Source organism: Ailuropoda melanoleuca, chromosome 9, assembly GCF_002007445.2.
Source record: "Ailuropoda melanoleuca isolate Jingjing chromosome 9, ASM200744v2, whole genome shotgun sequence".
NCBI lineage: Eukaryota > Metazoa > Chordata > Mammalia > Carnivora > Ursidae > Ailuropoda > Ailuropoda melanoleuca.
In genome coordinates this window covers 67,401,955-67,422,209 of record NC_048226.1, presented here as the reverse complement: position 1 = coordinate 67,422,209, position 20,255 = coordinate 67,401,955, and the positions used below count along the sequence as shown (strand labels likewise).

Genomic DNA, 20,255 nt, shown 5'->3' with positions numbered 1-20,255 from the left:
TCTTGGGAAACTGAGTATATACTACAAGACACAATCTCAGATGAAGCTAACGTCAAGGTTACTAAGCAGATAAAGTCCATTTCTATACCTTTTCTCATGAGGAGCACCTCTTCTCACCTTCCTCAGATGTCAGCACCTTACGGTTTTCTCCTGGTCACCCACATTTCCTTGGGGTGCCATCTTTTTTAAGTGTGCCTTCCCATGTGTTTCTTTAATCAGGCCCAGCAAAACTGAGAGTCCTGCTTCTAGCTAGCTGTCCACCAGAAAGGATCAGACATCTGAGTCGCCCTTTGCAATACCAAAATACTCTCTGCATCCCATATTTTTTTTAAACAGAAAAAACACCCTATGTTTACCCCAAAGATACACAGTGAAGAGAAGGGCCATATGCACCCCAATGTTCATAGCAGCATTGTCCACAATAGCTAAATCGTGGAAGGAGCTGAGAAAGAAAGGGGGGGTAATCAGAAGGGGGAATGAAACATGAGAGACTATGGACTATGAGAAACAAACTGAGGGCCTTAGAGGGGACGGGGGTGGGGGAATGGGATAGACTGGTGATGGGTAGTAAGGAGGGCACGTATTGCATGGTACACTGGGTGTTATACGCAACTAATGAAGCATCGAACTTTACACTGGAATCTGGGGATGTACTGTATGGTGACTAACACAAAAAGAAAGGGGGGGTAATCAGAAGGGGGAATGAAACATGAGAGACTATGGACTATGAGAAACAAACTGAGGGCCTTAGAGGGGACGGGGGTGGGGGAATGGGATAGACTGGTGATGGGTAGTAAGGAGGGCACGTATTGCATGGTACACTGGGTGTTATACGCAACTAATGAAGCATCGAACTTTACACTGGAATCTGGGGATGTACTGTATGGTGACTAACACAATATAATAAAAAATCATTAAAAAAAAAAAAAAGAAAAAGAAAAAACACCCTAACTTAAAGGAATTATTTTTTTTAACCTATTGACAGGTTAACTCACTCACCATACAATTTACCTATTTAAAGTGTGCAAGTCAATGGTTTTTAGTAAACTCAGAATATTGTGCAATTTTTGCCTCTACTTCCAGAACATTATCAACACCACACCCAAAATAATCCGAGACCACTTAGTAGTCCCTCCCCATCCATTCCCTACCTCTACCTCAGGCAACCACTAATCTGATTTCTGTCTCTGTAGATTTGCCTATTCTGGACATTTCATATAAATAGAATTACATAATATCTTGCCTTGTGTGTCTAGTTTCTTTCAGTTAGCATAGTAAAAGTTTTTAAGGTTCATTCCTATCGAAACATGTATCATTAGCACTTTATTCCTCTTTGTGGCTGAATAATACTCCCTTATATGGATATACCGCATTTTGTTCATCCACTAACAGTTAATGGACATTTGAGTTGTTTTGGCTATTATATATAATGCTACTATGAACATTCATGTGCAAATTTTTATGTGATCCTGTTTTCAATTCTCTTGGTATCTACCTAGGAGTGGTATTGCTGGGTCATATTTTATTACAGTCATCTTAGTGGGTATGAAGTGGTAGCCCACTCTGATTTTTGGTTTGTATTTCCCTAATGATGAATGATGTTGACTGCTTTCATGTGCTTATTGGCCATATGTATATATTCTTGGAGAAATGTTTATTCACATACTTTGCTCATTTTAAAATTGGGATATCTTTTTATTACTGAATTATATAAGTTCTTTATATTCCGGATATAAGTTCCTATCAAATATAGGATTTGCAAATATTTCCTCCCATTCTGTGGATGGTCTTTTCAGTTTTTAGCACAAAAGACTTTATTTTTTGTGATGTCCAATTTATTTATTATTTTGCTTATACTTTTAGGGTCATATTAAGAAACCATTGCTAACCCAAGGTCACAAAGATTGACACTTAATGTTTTCTAAGTTTTACAGTTTTACCTCTTACATTTAGGTCTATGATTGGTTTTTTTTTTTTTTAAGATTTATTTATTTTTGTGAGAGAGAGGGAGGGAGAGAGTGAGAGAGAGAGAGAGAGACAGAGAACAAGCACGAGTTGGGGGGGAGGGCAGATGGTGAAGCAGACTCCCTGCTGAGCAGGAAGCCTGATGCGGAGCTCGAGCCCAGGACCCTGAGATCATGATCTAAGCTGAAGGCAGATGTTTAACTGACTGAGTTACCTAGACACCCTAGGTCTATGATTGTTCTTGTACTAGCATTTGAGTACTATGTGAGGTAGGGGCCCAACCCTATTCTTCAGGGGAGTATCCAGTTATACCAGCACCACTTGTTGAAAGGCATTATTTTTGATTTGTAGATTTTGGAGTACTGAAAGAAGCTGGTGGGCAAAATACTTTAGGAAAATTGGATGGTTCAAATGACCCACACATTTAGTTGCTCTGCCCACCTACCCTTCCATGTGCGCTTCCAAATTCTGCGGCCTCACAGAAAATAATACTACCTTAACCACAGTGAAAAAGAGAGGACAATCTTAACAGATGAAAGGAACAACAGGAAACCAAAACGAAGGTATAACAGATGGAAGACTCAAATGTTGTGGCCAGAAGCTATCTGCTTTTGTCTGGATTCATAACATGCAGACTTACACTAAGGGTCTGAAGTGTTCCTTCTGCAGCTACAGAACCAATTTAGTGATCCATTCAGGAAGTTGCCCAAATATCCACCTAAGCCAACTGCTGAACCTAAGGGATGCATTTCCCCTAACTGCAGACTGTCAAAGCACCCGTGGGATGGTGTGTGTGTGTGTGTGTGTGTGTGTGTGTGTGTATCTACCATAGCTACCAGGAGTTGTTTGACTACTACCTTGATAGGGATCCTATCTCAGGTATCATTGTGGTCCCAGTGACACTGAAAAAAACTGTTTATACCTCTGGTTATTTACCTAACTCACCCTTTGAGACTTAGTCCTAATCCCTTCCTCCAGCAAATTTTTCTTGACCCTGTGGCCAAGGAAGATGCTGCTTTTCCATTGCTTCCAGAATCCCCTGTACATTCTGCCTCATCAGGCATCTATTTACATTATTTTTAGAGTTACCTTCTTATGTGTTGGTCACGGTCCAGTGAACTGTGAGCTGCTGGACAGTAAGGGCTGTCCTACATTTTACTATTCTGAGTACCTAAACTACCGTCTGGTCCACAGTGAGTACTAAGTGGCTATTTAATGATGAAATGAAGGAAAAAATGGATGAATTTTTCCTTTCTATTGAACTTTCATAGGCTCATCAAATCATTTTATCTAAAATAATCCATTTACTCCTCTTGGCCATGCTGTATTCCCTATCTCAGTTAATGGTTCTATAATTTACCAAGTGGCTCAAATCAGAAATCTGACTTTTTGACCCATTTCATGTCCTCTTTTCCTGGTCCAAATCTACTCAAAGATTAAGTTCTGTTAATTTTACTTCCAAAATATTGCTTGAATCCAATCTCCTTCTCTCCAGCATTCCAGCCATTCCCCATTTTTTCCCCTCCATGGCTTTGATATTGTTGAGCTATTATAAAACCTCCTGAATGATTTCTCTGTCTAGACTGATTCCCATTAATCTAGTCTCCAGAGTAATTTCCAAATGATTTGTTTCAAATGCAATCCTGATTGGCTCATTCCTATTTAAAACTCTTTAATGGCTCTTCTTTACCTATGGTATGAAAGACCAAGCTCCTTAGAATGGAAAAAAAAAAGGCCCAGACTTTATCTGCAGCCATTGCCTGCCTCCATAATAAGGTTCCAGAAATATCAGAGTTTATAGAGCTGGCTTCCCCCAACTCCTGCTATGTCCTACCACTAGGCCTTTGCTCATGTTGCTCCTTTGTCTACTGTTTGTACTTTTTCTTCGCCTAATGCCTAATCTTCAGGATACTGCTCAGCATTTCCTGCAGCTAAAGCTGGCCTTGCACAAGTTATCTTTTTGTGAGATTTTATCTCCCACCAATCAAGAAGTTCCTTGAGTGCATACTTTTCATCATTACTATGCAGCATTGGGCTTCCAATTCAGCACAAAGTACATGTTTTGTCACTTCATGTTGGAGCACCCCAAAACATTCTAATCTGGTTCTCTCGTAGGCAGAGTTCTAAAGATGACTCCCCTGCCCAAGATTCCTCTCCTTTGATTATTAAATCAAATACTACTTTAGGTACTACTGTGCTGTGAAGGGATTTCATAATTGTGATAAAAAGCCTAGGTCAGTTGAATTTAAGACACATAAATTATTTGGTAGGCCCAAACATACAAACCCTTTAACCTTTCATATGAAGGAGGCAGAAAGGGAAGTCAGAGAGATCTGAAGCCCGAGAAGGGCTCTATTATATGCCATTGCTGCTTTGAGGATGATGGGGGTCATGTGAGTGGCCCTAGAACTGAGGGGTTAGCCAACAGCTAACAAGGAACTAGGGACCTCGATCCTACAACCACAGGGAACTAGATAATGCAAACAACTAGAATGAGTTTCTTCTCCGGAGCCTCCAGATTAGAGCCCAAACCAACTGACACCTTGATTTTGGCCTTGTGAGATTCTGAGCAGAGAATCCAGCTGAACCCACCTGGACTACTGACCTACAGGACTGTGAGATAATAATTCTGTGTTGCTGCAAGCCACTACATTTGTGCTTAATCTGTTATGCACCACTAGAAAATTAACATGAATTTCACATGCATAGATACTCACATGACATTTTGAATTTCTAATGTGAGTATAAATGAGGTTTCAAGGCTTAGGAATGTTTGTCTCCGCTTTTTTTAAACTTTTTCTCCCAAAGCAAAGACATCTAATTTACCTCGTTTTTTGTTACTTGCCAGTTCCCTTTTTTAAAAAAATTACTTAAGGATTCCAGGGGCACCTGGGTAGCTCAATCGGTTAAGCATCTGACTCTTGATTTCCGCTCAGGTCATTATCTCAGGGTCGTGAGATGGAGGCCCGAGCTGGCCTCTGGGTGGGTGTGGAGCCTCTTAGGATTCTCTCCCCCTCTCCCCTCTTCCCTGGCTCATGCATACTCTCTTTAAAAAAAAAAAAGAAATTATTTAAGGATTCCTGGGAAGATAGAATCCTGTCTCTCCCACTCTATACAGATACAGAAGCTGGAGAGAATGCAATTATAAAACCTACACAGAATAGCTATTTGAGGATGCTGAAAAGTAAATGGTACTACAAGACTGGAGAAGATGACTAGAGTGCAAAATAATAACAAAATGGAGGTGACTTTATCATTTTTCCTTCTGTATCCCACAGCCTGTGCTAAAGGCAGTCCAAAACTTAAAAGTTGGCATGAGGTGTGGACAGAGGGAGTACTAGAAGAAACCCTCTATTTCTGGCTTCAGGAAGTGGGAAGAGAATTCCTAGTGCTCAGAACAGGGACTATGAAAATCCCTCCTTTCCTTCTTTCTTTTCTTCATTTTTTTGTGCCACAGAAAATAGGAGAGAATACTATTCAATCCATTTTATGAAACCATCATTATTGATACCAAAACCAGACAAAGACAGTAAAACTACAGACCTTAAGAACAGAGACATAAAAATCCTCAAAAAAAGCTGGAAATCAAACCAGCAACATATAAAACTAAGACTATACCATGACCAACAGGGGTTTATGCCAGGAGTACATGGTTGGCTCAATATTAGAAAATCAATCAAAGTAATGATATTATCAGTTTAAAAAACAAAAGGATCATACTAATTGATGCACAAAAAGTTCTAAAAAATTCAGTATCCCTTTATAAGAACTCCAAAGAAACTATCAGTAGTGGGGAGCTTCCTTAACTTGATGACGTTCGCAGATGAAAACCTATAGGTAACATCATACTTAATCATGAAGGATCAAATGCTTTCCCCCTAAGATCAGAAACAAGGCAAGGATATGTGTTCTTCCTACTCATACTCAACATAATATTAAACAACCTAGCCAGTGCAATAAGGCAAGAAAAAGAAATAAAAGGAATAAAGACTGGAAGGGTAAAAATGTCTATTCACAGATGCCATGATTGCTCATGTAGAAAATTCCATGGAATATATAGAAAAACTCCTAGAATTTATAAGTGAAATTTGGCAAGACTTTAGAATACAAGATCACCACACAAAAACCAATTCCATTTTTACAAACTAGCAGTGTACGGATGGAATAAAAATTTAAAAAAAAATTACATTTATAATAGCTTTAAATAAATACTTAGGTACAATTCTAATAAAATACATACAGGTATTTATACTGAACACTACAAAATGCTAAGGAAATATCAAAAAAGATGTAAGTAAATGGAGACACACACTCTACATATATTGATGGACTGGAAGACTCAACATAGTAAAGATGTCAATCTTCTCCCAACTGATCTATAGATTTGAAACAATTCCAATCAAAAGGGCAGTATTTATTCAGATATAGAAAAGCTGATTATAAAATTTATACAGGACAGCAAAGTAACTAGAATACCCAAAACACTTTTGAAAAAGAAGAGTAACATTGGAGGACTTACAAAATTTTAAAACTTGGCATGAAGTTACCATGATCAAGACAGGATAGTCTTGGAGAAGGGATATACACATATGTCAGTGAAACAAGACAGAGAGTACAGAAATATAGTCCAAACAAAAACTGTCAAATGATTTTTGGAAAAGGTACAAAGGCAATTCAATGAAGAAAGGATAGTTTTATTAACAAACGGTGTTGGACATCCACATGCCAAAAAAAAAAAAAAAAGGTGCCTGAATCCAACTTTATTCCTTACATAAAATTAACTCAAAATGGATCATAGATCATGGATCTAAACACAAAATGTAAAATTACATCACTTTAGATAAAAACAGATGAGAAAATCTTCAAGTCCTGAAGGTAGGCAGCATTCTTCCATACAGTAGCAAAAAACCAAGATTCAATTAAAAAAAAATTATAAATTGGACTTCATAACTAAAAACTTTTGCTCTGTAAAAAGTAGTATTAAGAGAATGAAAAAAACAAGCTATGTACTGGAAGAAAATATTAGCAAACTGTGTATCTGACAAAAGATTTGTATCCAGAATAAAGATCTTTCAAAATTCAGTAATAAGGAACAAACAGCCTAATCTTACAATGGGAAAAGACCTGAATAAACATTTCACCAAAGAGGATATATTCATGGCAGATAAGCACATACAAAGATGTCCTACATCATTGGTCATTAGAAAAGTGTAAATTTAAATGACAATGAGACATTTATTAGAATGACTAAAATAAAAAATGCTGACAATATAAAGTGCTGTAGAGAAGCTAAGCTGGAGCTAGTGCATCATGCATTGATGGTGGGAATTCCAAATGATACATCCACTCCAGAAAACATTTTAGCAGTTTCATATATGATTTATATAACCAACCAATCCCACATCTAGGCATTTATCATAAAGGAATGAAAACTTATGTTCACACAACTTATACACAAATGTTTGATGTAGTTCTATTCATAATCACTAAAACTGGAAACAATTTAGATGCCCTTCAATGGATGAATTGTTAAACTGTGGTACATCTACATAATGGAATACTACTCAGCAATAAAAAGGAATATACTACTGATATATGCAACACCTAGAGTGAATCTCAAAGGCAGTTTGTCAGTGAAGGAAGCCAGTCTGAAAAGGCTACATGCTATGGGATTCCATTTATATGACATTCCCCAAAAGGCAAAATAAACAAACAAAACCCCTTAAAGTGATGGACAACAGTAGTTATCACAGATTAGGGCTTGGGGAAGGTATGGTTATGAAGAAGAAATACTGTGAGAGGTTTTTTTGGATGATGGAACTGTTCAGTATCGTGATTGTGGTTGTAATTACGTATATCTACATATGTATTAAAATTCACAGAACTGTATATCAAAAAAGGATTTCATTGCATATTAATTTAAAAAAGAAAAAGCAATGTTATTTCAATGACTTTGTGATATGCATTATAGAATAGTGTTTTTTTCCACTTCATTTCATTAGTTTTCAGTCTCACATGTGATCCTCAAAAAGCCTAACGGCTTGAATATGTCCATGGCTCTTATATGTAGGGGAAGCCCACTTTGGGCCTACATGTTAACCAAATGTGTACTAGGTTAGTTTTTGAGGTTTGCTTTCCATTCTCTATGCCCCCTCTAACAAGGTAGTAGAGCACTGTTGGTGGCCCTTCTGTAGGTGAAAAAGATGGAATGCTATTCCTAAATGTTAGGGAAGCCACAGGACACTTCCTGATCTTACTAATACCAAATAAGGCATATTAAAGTTAGGAGCTTTAATAGATAGACTAGAGTCAGTTAAGCTGGTATAACTCAAAAGCAAAGGTCAGTTTGGTGCTATCTAAAGTAGGTTAATTCACAAGTAAGAATACATTCTTTATAGGACCTGGCTTGTATTACAAAATACATTTTAAAAGAAGGGTTCTTTTTATCAGTAGAGTTCAGATGCTGATAATTCAGAAAAAGAAATGTGTACTAAAATCAATCATATTGGTGAATTTCAACTATGAATCTACTTGAGTCACATTATTGACCTTATTTTATCAATTATAACTGCTTTGAATAGTCTGAAATCAGAAAGATCCATTTCCCAAAGCAATACTGAGGACAGCCCATAATATATATTCCATACAACTCTAATAGCTTGAAATGGGGATGGCAAGTACATAATTAATTACAATTGCTGTCTTTTTCTACTTTTAAAAGTCATGAATCTCTATTAGGTCACTAGTTTATACATAACAATTGATCAGGACTCAACAAATTTTAGGAAAAAGACATTCTAAAGTAGTACCTTGGATCTCCCTCTCCCATACAGTTTGTCCCAAGAGTGTCAGTGTGATTTTAAACTTTACTAACTTCAGAAGCATAAATGCTATAGATTTTAAAACTATTTTGAAAGCTTATTTAAATTTCTTACATATTTTTTTTTTGTTTCATGAATTTGAAATGTGAATTTTTTTTTTAAAGATTTTATTTATTTATTTGACAGAGAGAGAGACAGCGAGAGAGTGAGCACAGGCAGGGGGAGTGGGAGAAGCAGGCTTCCCACTGAGCAGGGAGCCAGATGCGGGGCTCGATCCCAGAACCCTGGCATCATGACCTGAGCCGAAGACAGACGCTTAACGACTGAGCAACCCAGATGCCCCTGAAATGTGAATTTTTAATGTTAATTTTTTGTGGTGCTGGTTTCTAGACAACCCTCTCTCAGACCAGTGGATTGATCAAGGAGGGCTTCTTATTTGGACACTTTGGTCGCTTGATTCTTCCTTCCTGTGGGGTCACGTCAACACTGATGTATACATCAAAACTTCATTCTTTGGGTGATCTTAAACCTAGGAGTACAGTCTCTCAGTCACTGAACAGCAGCTGATGAAAGTTTTCATAAAGTTCAAAAATATAGTAGAATTATATATACATAGCACAAGATAGCTGTTAACTATAAGAAACAAATCAAGCCTTAAAACATTTAAATAATTTACCTTAAAAATTTGTGTGTGTGTGTGTTTGCATACAGTGCAACATCTGTGCATGGTGCCCTCCAGTGGAACACACAGTCCCTCATGCCTACTCCCCTAGAGCTGGGTCCATATGTAAACAGAGTGGCTGGGCAGTCCCATTTGGGCAAGCTGGAGAATGCTATAAAGCCAAGAGCCCCAAAAGCAGAGCTGAAATGAGGTTATTCTGTAATACCAGGTATTCCTTTCAAAAGTAAAAGCTCCACCAAGAGAGAGGAAGCATGCACCAGAGTGAAAACACCACAAATGATTAGTGCCTGTTACGGTTGGGTAAAGTCCATCTACATGTATGAATCCTTCAACTAAAATCATGAAGTTATTGCCACATCTAAAAGTGTAACAAATCTGTATTGTTACATTTATTACTTACCCAGTTTCTTGAAAACTTTCACATCCTTGAACTAGCAGTCACTTTTTTGGGTAGAAAATTAGTGCCTTTACTGTAAATATTTTCAGTCTCATAGTGACAGGAAGATTATTTTAACAAATGGAAAAATTATGCAACAAAAGAATCTGGCATTTTTAAACACAAAAAAATAAAAATAGGGGCACCTGGGTGGCTCAGTCAGTTGAGCTTCTGACTTCGGTTCAGATCATGATCTCAGGGTCCTGGGATCGAGCCCCATGTTGGGCTCTCTGCTTGGCGGGGAGTCTGCTTCTCCCTCTCACTCTCCCTCTATGCTTCCCCCCCCCAATAAATAAATAAATAAATAAAATCTTAAAAAATGTAAAAATTGAATAATGTATTTTCTGGTATTTATACTTAAAAGTTGATGAAAAACATTAACTTCATTATTAAGATAAGAACAGTAATAAAAATGGACTAGAAAAGTTTTCTTCAACAGAGACACAGTGGGAGCTATATAGAATAATGTTTTACAGGAACTGGAAATATACTTGGATAAAGAACCAGGCATAAATTGTCAATGTGGATTTTATTCTAATTACTATCAGACTGTTTGAAAAGGTTTAGAATTTTTTCATAATCATCAAATTTTAATAAATGGATTTCTTTAAAGTTTAGGTTTTAAGAATATGTAGTAATAGAGAATCTCCCAGCTGAGTCATCTATTTCTTTGCCAGATACAATTTCTCACCATTCCCAGAACACATTCTAAGTCTTTAAGTTACCAAGTAAACCCATGCCTGTCAATTATCAGATTCTCATTACCCTTCAAAACTTTCTGAACAGCTACCAGGAAACAGAATGATGAGATGACTATTGAGTTAAAAGGAGATTAGACAAATACAAATAAATTATACTTATTTTATGCTCCCATCACCCTAGGAGATGACTTAATAGTGAAAGGAAAAGAATCATATTGTAGTAATGAAATCAGAGAGTAAAGTCAAGCCCCAGAGGTGATTCCCCTAAGTTTATGTTAATACACACCTTGTGGGGGACCAAACATCAACTGGAAAAGTTTCCTGAAAACTGTTCCAGCTATTTTCTCATTTAAAATGTTCCAACTTTACTTTACCCATTAGTCATCATATTACATTTATGATGTATTTTGAAATCTATTACCAAAAACCCAATGGATTCAATATGGCTTGTTATACCCAATCATAACATTTATGAAAGAAAACTTCTCTGTTAAGTGTTTCTTCCTTTGGAATTTTATTTGTAAAAGACACTTTTTTTTTTTTTTAAAGACAAGCAAGGCTTGCTCAGTAAACAGTGCATACGTGATGGCTATGTAGTGGCTCAGGAATGATGTGCTTCCCCCCCGCCCCATTTTAGAGAGGTAAACGAAAACACAGAACAAATCTGTAATCAAGCTTGACTTTATGAATTATTGTATCACTAATAAAAATATTTTTTTATTATTAGATCATAGAACATTTTTTTCTTAGTCAGCAATTCAAATTCAGATTTTTGTGACACTGTCCAAGTAAACATACTCCTGATGATAATGGACAGTGGTGACTGAGTATTCACAGGTGTGAGAACCAGAAAACCTGGAAAGTTGCCATGACAATGAGATCAATGTGTTTTTATCGAAGGTGTGAAGTGTAAAGACCTCAGCGGTGGCAGATGTGAGTGCTTCAATTAACAATGGTGGAGCAAGCAGACGTGGGATAAGCTGTCCCATGTGCTGCTGAGGAGGCTCAGCGACATGGGCTGACACGTGTTCTTGCTTGGGTCAGCTAGCAGCAGCTCATGGTGCTTACAACTGGGATGTGGGCATCACCACTACCAGCATTATCCTCATACACATATTATTAGGATGAGGCATTGACTTTTTTGACTACGTTGTACTACCCCCCGCCCCATTACAACATAAATGCTCTGATTATAGGGCAACTGTACTGGTTTTCTAAAAGGAGTGTATTAAACAGAACTTATCTAAATGAACTTCTCTCTCTCTAAACAGTCACCAAAAAGGGCTAAGCACATTCTACTGCTCTAATAATTTTGGCAGCTCTTTTGATGGCTATGTCCTTCCTTTTTCTTTTTTGCTTTTCTCCGTGATGGCATGTACTCATCCTTGGTTGGAGAGAGCAGAGCTACTTTTTGGCAACAGCCAAATTTTGTTTTGAGACAAGGGAACAAGGATCCCACAGTGAGGGAAGATTAAAAACATGAAGAATCCAATTTCTAGAGGCTCCCACATCCAATGATAAGATAATTTGAGCAGCATTTAAAATAATGACTTAAGAATAATACCAAGCAACAACTAATTGGCCACCACTGGAATATGCTAGAAAAATAATTCATCCCCCCCAGCTTTATTAAGGTACAACTGACAAATGAAATTTTAAGATATTTAAAGTATACATTATGATGATCTGATATATTCATACATTGTAAAAAAAAATTCCTCTCATCTAGAAAATCAACTCATTTTTTATTTTTTTTTTTATTTTATTTTTAAAGATTTTATTTATTTATTTGACAGAGATAGAGACAGCCAGCGAGAGAGGGAATACAAGCAGGGGGAGGTGGGAGAGGGAGAAACAGGCTCATAGCAGAGGAGCCTGATGTGGGGCTCGATCCCACAACGCCGGGACCACGCCCTGAGCCGAAGGCAGACGCTTAACTGCTGTGCCACCCAGGCGCCCCCTCAACTCATTTTTTTAAAACGGGTAAATAAAGATACAGAATTCAGCATCTATCCTACCTTCCTTACATGAGCAATACTACTGAGTAAACAAGCAGTAGATGAGGGAATGTTTCTTTTTATAGAAGTATTTTAGTTAATACATGGAAAAGGAGTGTTTGCATGAAAATATTACTGTTTGTAACCTCCAATGAATTCAGGCATTCAGCATCAATGGCTTTTAACATCACAAAAAGAGACCTTCAGATATTATGTGCCTTCTGATGGAACAACACAAACCCTTTTGCAGAACAGTCTTAATTAAAAAAAAAAAACCAATAATAATAAGCAAACCTGAATAGGTTAATCCAAGTACCAATTTATACATAGCAAATACAGAGGACAGGGGAATAGACAAAATCCAAACTGTGACAGGGGTGACTGGGTGGCTCAGTCAGTTAAGGGTCTGACTCTTGGTTTCCTCTCAGGTCATGATCTCAGGGTCATAATATGGAGCCCTGCATGGTGCTCTGTGCTCAGTGGGGAGTCTGCTTGGGATTCTCTCTCTTCCTCTCTCTGCCACTCTCCTGGCTCATGTGCGCCCTCTCTCTCAACTAAGTAAATAAATAAATACAATCTTTTAAAAAAATTTAAACTGTGGTAAACTCTACAAGATAAATGATCTGGCTTCTTCAATATATAAATTACAAAGGATGAAAAACGATAGAGGGGAAAATCTATGATTAAAATAAACTAGAAAGACATATCAACCAATAATCATGTATAGAACATATATGGTTTCTGGTTAAAAAAAAAAAACACCCCAACCCAAGAAATATACATGCACACAAATAGCCACGCATCCACACACATTTTTCCCCTCCCCACTCTTCACATACATTATGATATGGATGAGATAACTGGAAATTTGAACACTAACTACATATTTGGTAACACTGAAGAATGACTATCTTTAGGTTTGATAATAGTATTGTGGTCACGTTTTTAAAAGTTCTTATGTTGTAGAGATACATAATACTGAAATATTATAGATGATATAATAAAATGCATGGAATTTGCTTCAAAATAATACAGAAGGCAAGGAAGTGGATAGGGGTATGTGAGAAACAATACTGCCCACAGATGACAATTACTTAAGCATGAGGTTCTATATACTATTCAGTATACTTTTGTATATATTTGAAAATTTCCATGATATAAAAGTTAAAAAAAACACAGAGGTGAGAATGCGCATGGCATATGAAAAAGTCACACTGGAAGATGATGTCAAGCCACTTTGCCTCCAAATCATCAAACCCCCTTTTTTTTTAATTTTTATTTTATTATATTATGTTAATCACCATACAGTACATCCCCAGATTCCGATGTAAAGTTTGATGCTTCATTAGTTGCGTATAACACCCAGTGTACCATGCAATACGTGCCCTCCTTACTACCCATCACCAGTCTATCCCATTCCCCCACCCCCTCCCCTCTGAAGTCTTCAGTTTGTTTCTCATAGTCCATAGTCTCTCATGTTTCATTCCCCCTTCTGATTACCCCCCTTTTCTTTATCCCTTTCTTCCCCTACCGATCATCCTAGTTCTTATGTTCCATAGATGAGAGAAATCATATGATAATTGTCTTTCTCTGCTTGACTTATTTCACTTAGCATTATCTCCTCCAGTGCCGTCCATGTTGCAGCAAATGTTGAGAATTCGTTCTTTCTGATAGCTGAGTAATATTCCATTGTATATATGGACCACAGCTTCTTAATCCAGTCATCTGTTGAAGGGCATCTCGGCTCCTTCCATGATTTGGCTATTGTGGACAATGCAGCTATGAACATTGGGGTGCATATGGCCCTTCTCTTTACTACGTCTGTATCTTTGGGGTAAACACCCAGTAGTGCAATGGCTGGGTCATAGGGTAGTTCAATTTTTAACTTTTTAAGGGACCTCCACACTGTTTTCCATAGTGGCTGTCAACTTGCATTCCCACCAACAATGTAGGAGGGATCCCCTTTCTCCACATCCTCTCCAACAATTGTTGTTTCTTGCCTCATCAAACCCCTTTTGTCCCTCTTGAACTTCAATAGGTGATCTTGCTTCTAGCTTCGTGGAGAAAGTTAAAGCCATTACATTTCCAACAGTTTCTTGCTACCAAACTAAAAAACTACCTGCGTATGCCCCTTTCCTTCCCTTTAATTTATGTAAAACAGAGAATCTATTGCTTCTCTAATTTGAAACTGGTTCTTTCAAATATATACTGGATTCTTCTTCCCTCTTTCTTAGCACCTAAGTTGATCTTTTCTCTTTTTTAGTTTACCTAATTCTTCTCTTAACTGGATTCCTCTTGTGAATATTTAAATATGAGAAAACACAAGTCTCTTTCATCACTAAAACAAAATCCCCAAACCATGATCCCAGATGCTCCTTCGTATAATACCCTTTATTACTGTTCTTCACAAACTTCTTGAAGGAGTTATTTACATTCTCTGCTTCTACTATTTTTTTTTTCCCTCCCATTTACCTCAATGCATTCCAGACTATTTTCTATTCAGGTTAACTTGATGGGGGAAAACACCTGCAGTCACAATGCCTATATAACTTTCAATTTCTCATCTTTCTGTGTCTCAAAGCACTATTGATTTGGCTTCTTTGACATTCTACTTTTCAAATTCTCCTCTTAGCCCACGGTTTCCTCCTGGCCAGTAAAATCCTGATTGGACTTCCTCAAGATGCAGTCTTAGGTTCTTTTCTCTACTTCCTCTCTATTCTTTCCTTGAGTAATCTCTCATTCAGGCCCATGACTTGAATTAGAATCTATATCCCAAAGACTCTAAAACATTCAATCCTTTATCACTGGTCTTGGTCTCGTGACTCCAGATCTGTAAGAATAACTGCCACAAACTCAACATATCCAAGACAAACTCATGATCTCTCCATACCCTCACACATGAAAACAAAATGAAAACAAAATAAAACCAAAATCAATGTGGTTCTCTTCAAGTATTTTCATCTCAGTAATCAGGATTACCACCTGTCTCAGCTAGGGCTGCCGTAACAAAACACCAGAGCCTGGTGGCTTAAACAACAGAAATTTACTTTCCCACAGTTCTAGAGGCTGGAATGCTGAGATCAGGGTGCTAGCATTATTGGTTTCTGGTGAAGGCTCTCCTTCTAGCTTGCAGATGGCCACATTCTCAATGTGTCCTCACATGGTAGAGGGGGAGAGACAGCAAACTCTCTGGTGTCTCTTCTTGTATGTGTACTATCCCATCATGAGGGAGCCCCCACCCTCATGACCTCATCTAAACCTAATTAACTCCCAAAGGCCCCATGTCCAAATACCATCATAGTGAATATTAGAGTTCCAACGTATGAACTCTGTGGGGACAAAGCACCATCCACCCAGTTAGACCAGTCAGAGACCCAGAATCCATGTTTAAATTTTCTCCCTTACCCACTATCTCCCTACTCCATTACCATGGTCTATAGATTTTGGCCTCCCAATATCTACCAATTCTTTCACTTCTTCCTATTTCTTATCACCATTCCTGATCCAACTTCTAATTATCTCTCACCAGTACTACTGCAATATTATCCTAATTGCTCCTTTTTTTTTTTTTTTAAAGATTTTATTTATTCATTCAACAGAGACAGCCAGCGAGAGAGGGAATACAAGTAGGGAGAGTGGGAGAGGAAGAAGCATGCTCCCAGCGGAGGAGCCTGATGTGGGGCTCGATCCCAGAACGCCAGGATCACGCCCTGAGCTGAAGGCAGATGCTTAAGGACTGAGTCACCCAGGTGCCCCTAATTGCTTTCTTCCATCTACTCTAGCCCTTCTTAGTGTTCTCCACCCTGCAACCAGAGTTATCTTTTCAAAATGCAGACATAACCATATGAACACACATACCACCTCCCTCCCTTACTGCATACATGTCCTCCTGACAGCTCTTCAATGGTTCCTCACCACTCTTAAGATAAAAGCCCTAAAATCCTTGATTATGGCCAGCAAGGCCTGGACTCTGCCTCTTTTTATAGCCTCACCTCATAGCACTGGTCTCCTCACTCCTCCCTGTTTTCATTTCCTGTAATCTGACACGATACCTCTTTCCATACTGTCTTTTGCACATATTCTCCCAGAAATCCACTCTCCCCTCAGTCCTTGGTCAACTCCCTTGTGTCCTGTGCAACTCAGCTGCAGGGTCAGTTACTACAAGAAGCTTCCCTGAATCTCCACTCTTACAAATCCACAGAACTTCATGACACGTATATTAGTTTATCATTATATATTACTTTGTGTGACTCTCTGGCCAACAAATTCTGTCTTTTCTACCAGATTATGTGCATTTCTTGAGAGATGGGACTGCTTAGAACAACACCTGGCATACTGCAATTGCTCACACTATCTGGTGTGAAAATAAATGAAGAGCTCCATTAGGGATTACAGCCATCATTTTAGAACTTGAAGGAATCTTAAAATAGCTCTCTTATGTTACAGAAGAAAATACTGAGGCTCACAGGATTACCTGCTTAGTGACAACTAAACCAGATGACACCAGATTAGAGAGAGCCTTGAGGGCTGAGGAGAACTTTGACCAGATTGAACTGAGGGAGCTAGGAGGTCGACATCATAGGAGTTTGGCAGGGGAGGCTCATTTAGCAAGGGCACAGGGGACAACAGGATTAGTGAGTAAAAGGAGAATCTGGAGGGAAGGCTGCTGGTAAACAGACTGAGGAAGTAATCCGGGCATAAACCTAAACAAGGGAGGTAGTTGACATGACATGGGGGGAGGGACATTTCAAAGGAAAAATGAAGAGGGCTTGGAATTCAAAAGAAAAAAGGATGAATCAAAAGTGATAGTAAAATTGTGAGAAAACATGACTGGAATAATGTTGCTATCTCTAGCACATGTAAAGAAATTTGAAGACTATACTAAGGGCAGGAATGAATAAGGAGAGGAGAGAAAAATGGTTTAATTTAATGTAAACATATTGAATTTTAAATAACTAAACGTATCTAATAGGTAGATGGAGAAATAGTCCTGGAGTTGGATAAGTCAAACCCAGAGCTAGGCATCTGGGAGTTGTTAGCTTAAAAGAGACAGCTGAGGTTACTGTATAGAGAGATGGACAGAAGGCTGTACACTGTGTCCCTGGAAAGGCACAGGTCGGAGAGGTAGGGGAAGACAACCTGCATGCAAGCACAAAGTTGAAAGGTTACAGTTAGGAGAAGCCAAATAATGTTCTCTTTTTCTTCCACCTTAGTCTGCTGCACTTTCTAGGGAAAGATATCCCCCCAATTACCCTCATTCTCTTCAGTAGAAGAAATAATCCTTCCAGGATTGAACCACATAAAGAAATAGAGAATCTAAATAATTGCCAAACCACTGACCTTCCCTGCAGGAGACCTTGTGCTGCCTCTTCCCATCTGGCCACACCCACAACCAGCTTGTGACTTTTTGGGTCCCGTTACTTAGCCAAGCGTAGTCCCCTGGAGGCACTACCTTCAGCCCGACTTTTTTTTTTTTTTTCTATTGATTTATTGCTTTGCATACAGCCCAACTTTCAAAGATTTAAAGTCTCTTCACTCAACAGTGTTGGTAAGAAATTAATGTGGCTTACTGGTTGTACAGTAAAATTTGGTATTAAAATCACGTTGTTACAGGAATAAGAGAAAAAAGTTTATTAAAAAATTAATTAAAAGTAATCCACTTTCCTCATTTCTTCCAAAGGTACAAGTCAGAGTTGAAAAAGTAAGGTTGAAATAATGAAAGGCTTTCCTGGGTTTTAAAATTCTTGGTCCATTCCCTATTTGACACCCTGACATCAAGTTTACCATTTCATTTTGATAAAATCATGGGGAAAATAAACTATGATAACGTAATGCCGATGCTGCAAACTGAAACCCATAAAACTGGGGAAGTGTAAGAGTCAAGGTTCTTATAGTTTTATTAACTAGTTTATATTTCTTAAATGTAGAAGATAGCCTGCTAGTATGGCTGTAAAATTAAATTAAGATAGAGACAGAACTCAAGGGGATGGGCCTTGGCTCCATTTCTGGAAAGAGAAACGAGGCAAAGGGTTAACTATTAGGGCAGCATTAAGAGAAATTAATTACAATGAGCTCCTTAAGATGCTTACTTTCACACTGAAATCTTGTTTTTAAATATTCTGTTACTTAGTCTTCATTTTCCACTCCAGAAAACGTCAGGAGGTTATTTGCATCATCTTTTTTAGGTATCTTAATTCCTCTGAACAAGTACTTTCATGATATATTTGAAGTAATCCTCACTGAGTAATAAAAGAATATAAAAGCAGAATTCACCAAGAAAAATGAAAACATTTCAAAAATACGCACCTGGAGGTAAATAGCTTAAAATCTCTACTGTCTATTTACATAAACCTATTTGAATGGTGTGCTACTGTATCTGAGAAGTTTTCTAAAGGAATATTTTACATTATTCAATAAGTATATATTTAAAAAATAAGTATATATTTTTTATTCAAATGAAAGAAGTTTATGGGAATAGGATTATCCTAAGATGTTTAGAAAATTTTTATAAGTAAAAATTAGAATCACTGCAACCTATAAAACAGTAAGTTGATCCATAAAATGTAAGAAAACAGTGTTTAAAATAGGATCACAACCCATTAAAAGTCTAATTTTTAAAACAAAAATCAAATAAAACCAGAGCTGAAACCAATCCAAAGCCAGAATGAAATTAAAAAGACATGGAAACTATATAGGCAAATTAATGAGCAGGTTAAACAGGGGGAGACTAAAGAAATGATTTTATTAAGAGAAAAAGATTCCAGCTGTTATGTGTTTCATCTAGAGACACCAGGTATACTGTATACTAAAATAAATGTGAAATTGCAGTCATAACCATGTTTGATACAACCATTTTACTTAAATTATATGAAGACTGCAGTATGCTAATTAATTTACAACAAAACATAAATGATGTGGTAATATTCTCCCAATTTGGCACAAATTTTTCTTTGTTGTCATTTAAATGTCATTTCATTAAATGTCATTACACTGACAACGTTCAAAAATATGTCTGCAAAGGAACAATGAAAAAAAATACCAGGGAGCGCAAATGTTTTTACAAATGACCCTGAGTTAATTAGAAAAATATGCACCCTTCCCAGTTCTTCTTCTCACGTGTCAGCTCTCATTAGATTAAAAAAATTTTTTTTCTCATTTCAAAGTTAAGGAATCCTATGGCTAACAAAACTTTTAAACTGGGATCAAGTGGGCACATTCCTAAGTTTCTGTATGATGTCATACCAGGCAGTTCACAGCTGAATTTGAATTTGCAAGAACTATGAATGATTTTTCAATAGAAGAAGTATCTGATCTAATGCTAATTTTTTCTCTGTAGGCTAACTGTGCTGGGAACAGGTGGCCCTGCTTTCAATTACGGAGGGCTAGGATGCCAGTGTGAGGCCTGGATTAGTTCACCTTCTCACGGGGAATTCTCCTCGGTTGGGAATGGATTTATTATGGCTTCACACATGGAATAGAGCTCATGTCAGCTGAGGGCAGTGACACATCATATGATTCAAATTAACCTGCTGTGGACTGTTCCGCAGGGCTTAGATTGTGTATTAAAATGACGACATTTTAAAAACAGCTTGAAAGAAACCAGGATTGCTGAACTGCAATGGTTCCAATTTGTTCCAACTAATCTATCACCTG

General features: G+C 37.6%; 1 protein-coding gene across 7 annotated transcripts in view; it reads right to left on the bottom strand.

Moving 5' to 3' along the window:
* Window positions 1–20,255, bottom strand: part of VPS13B (vacuolar protein sorting 13 homolog B) — a 768,204-nt gene that overhangs the window by 158,496 nt on the left and 589,453 nt on the right. The window lies entirely within an intron of this gene.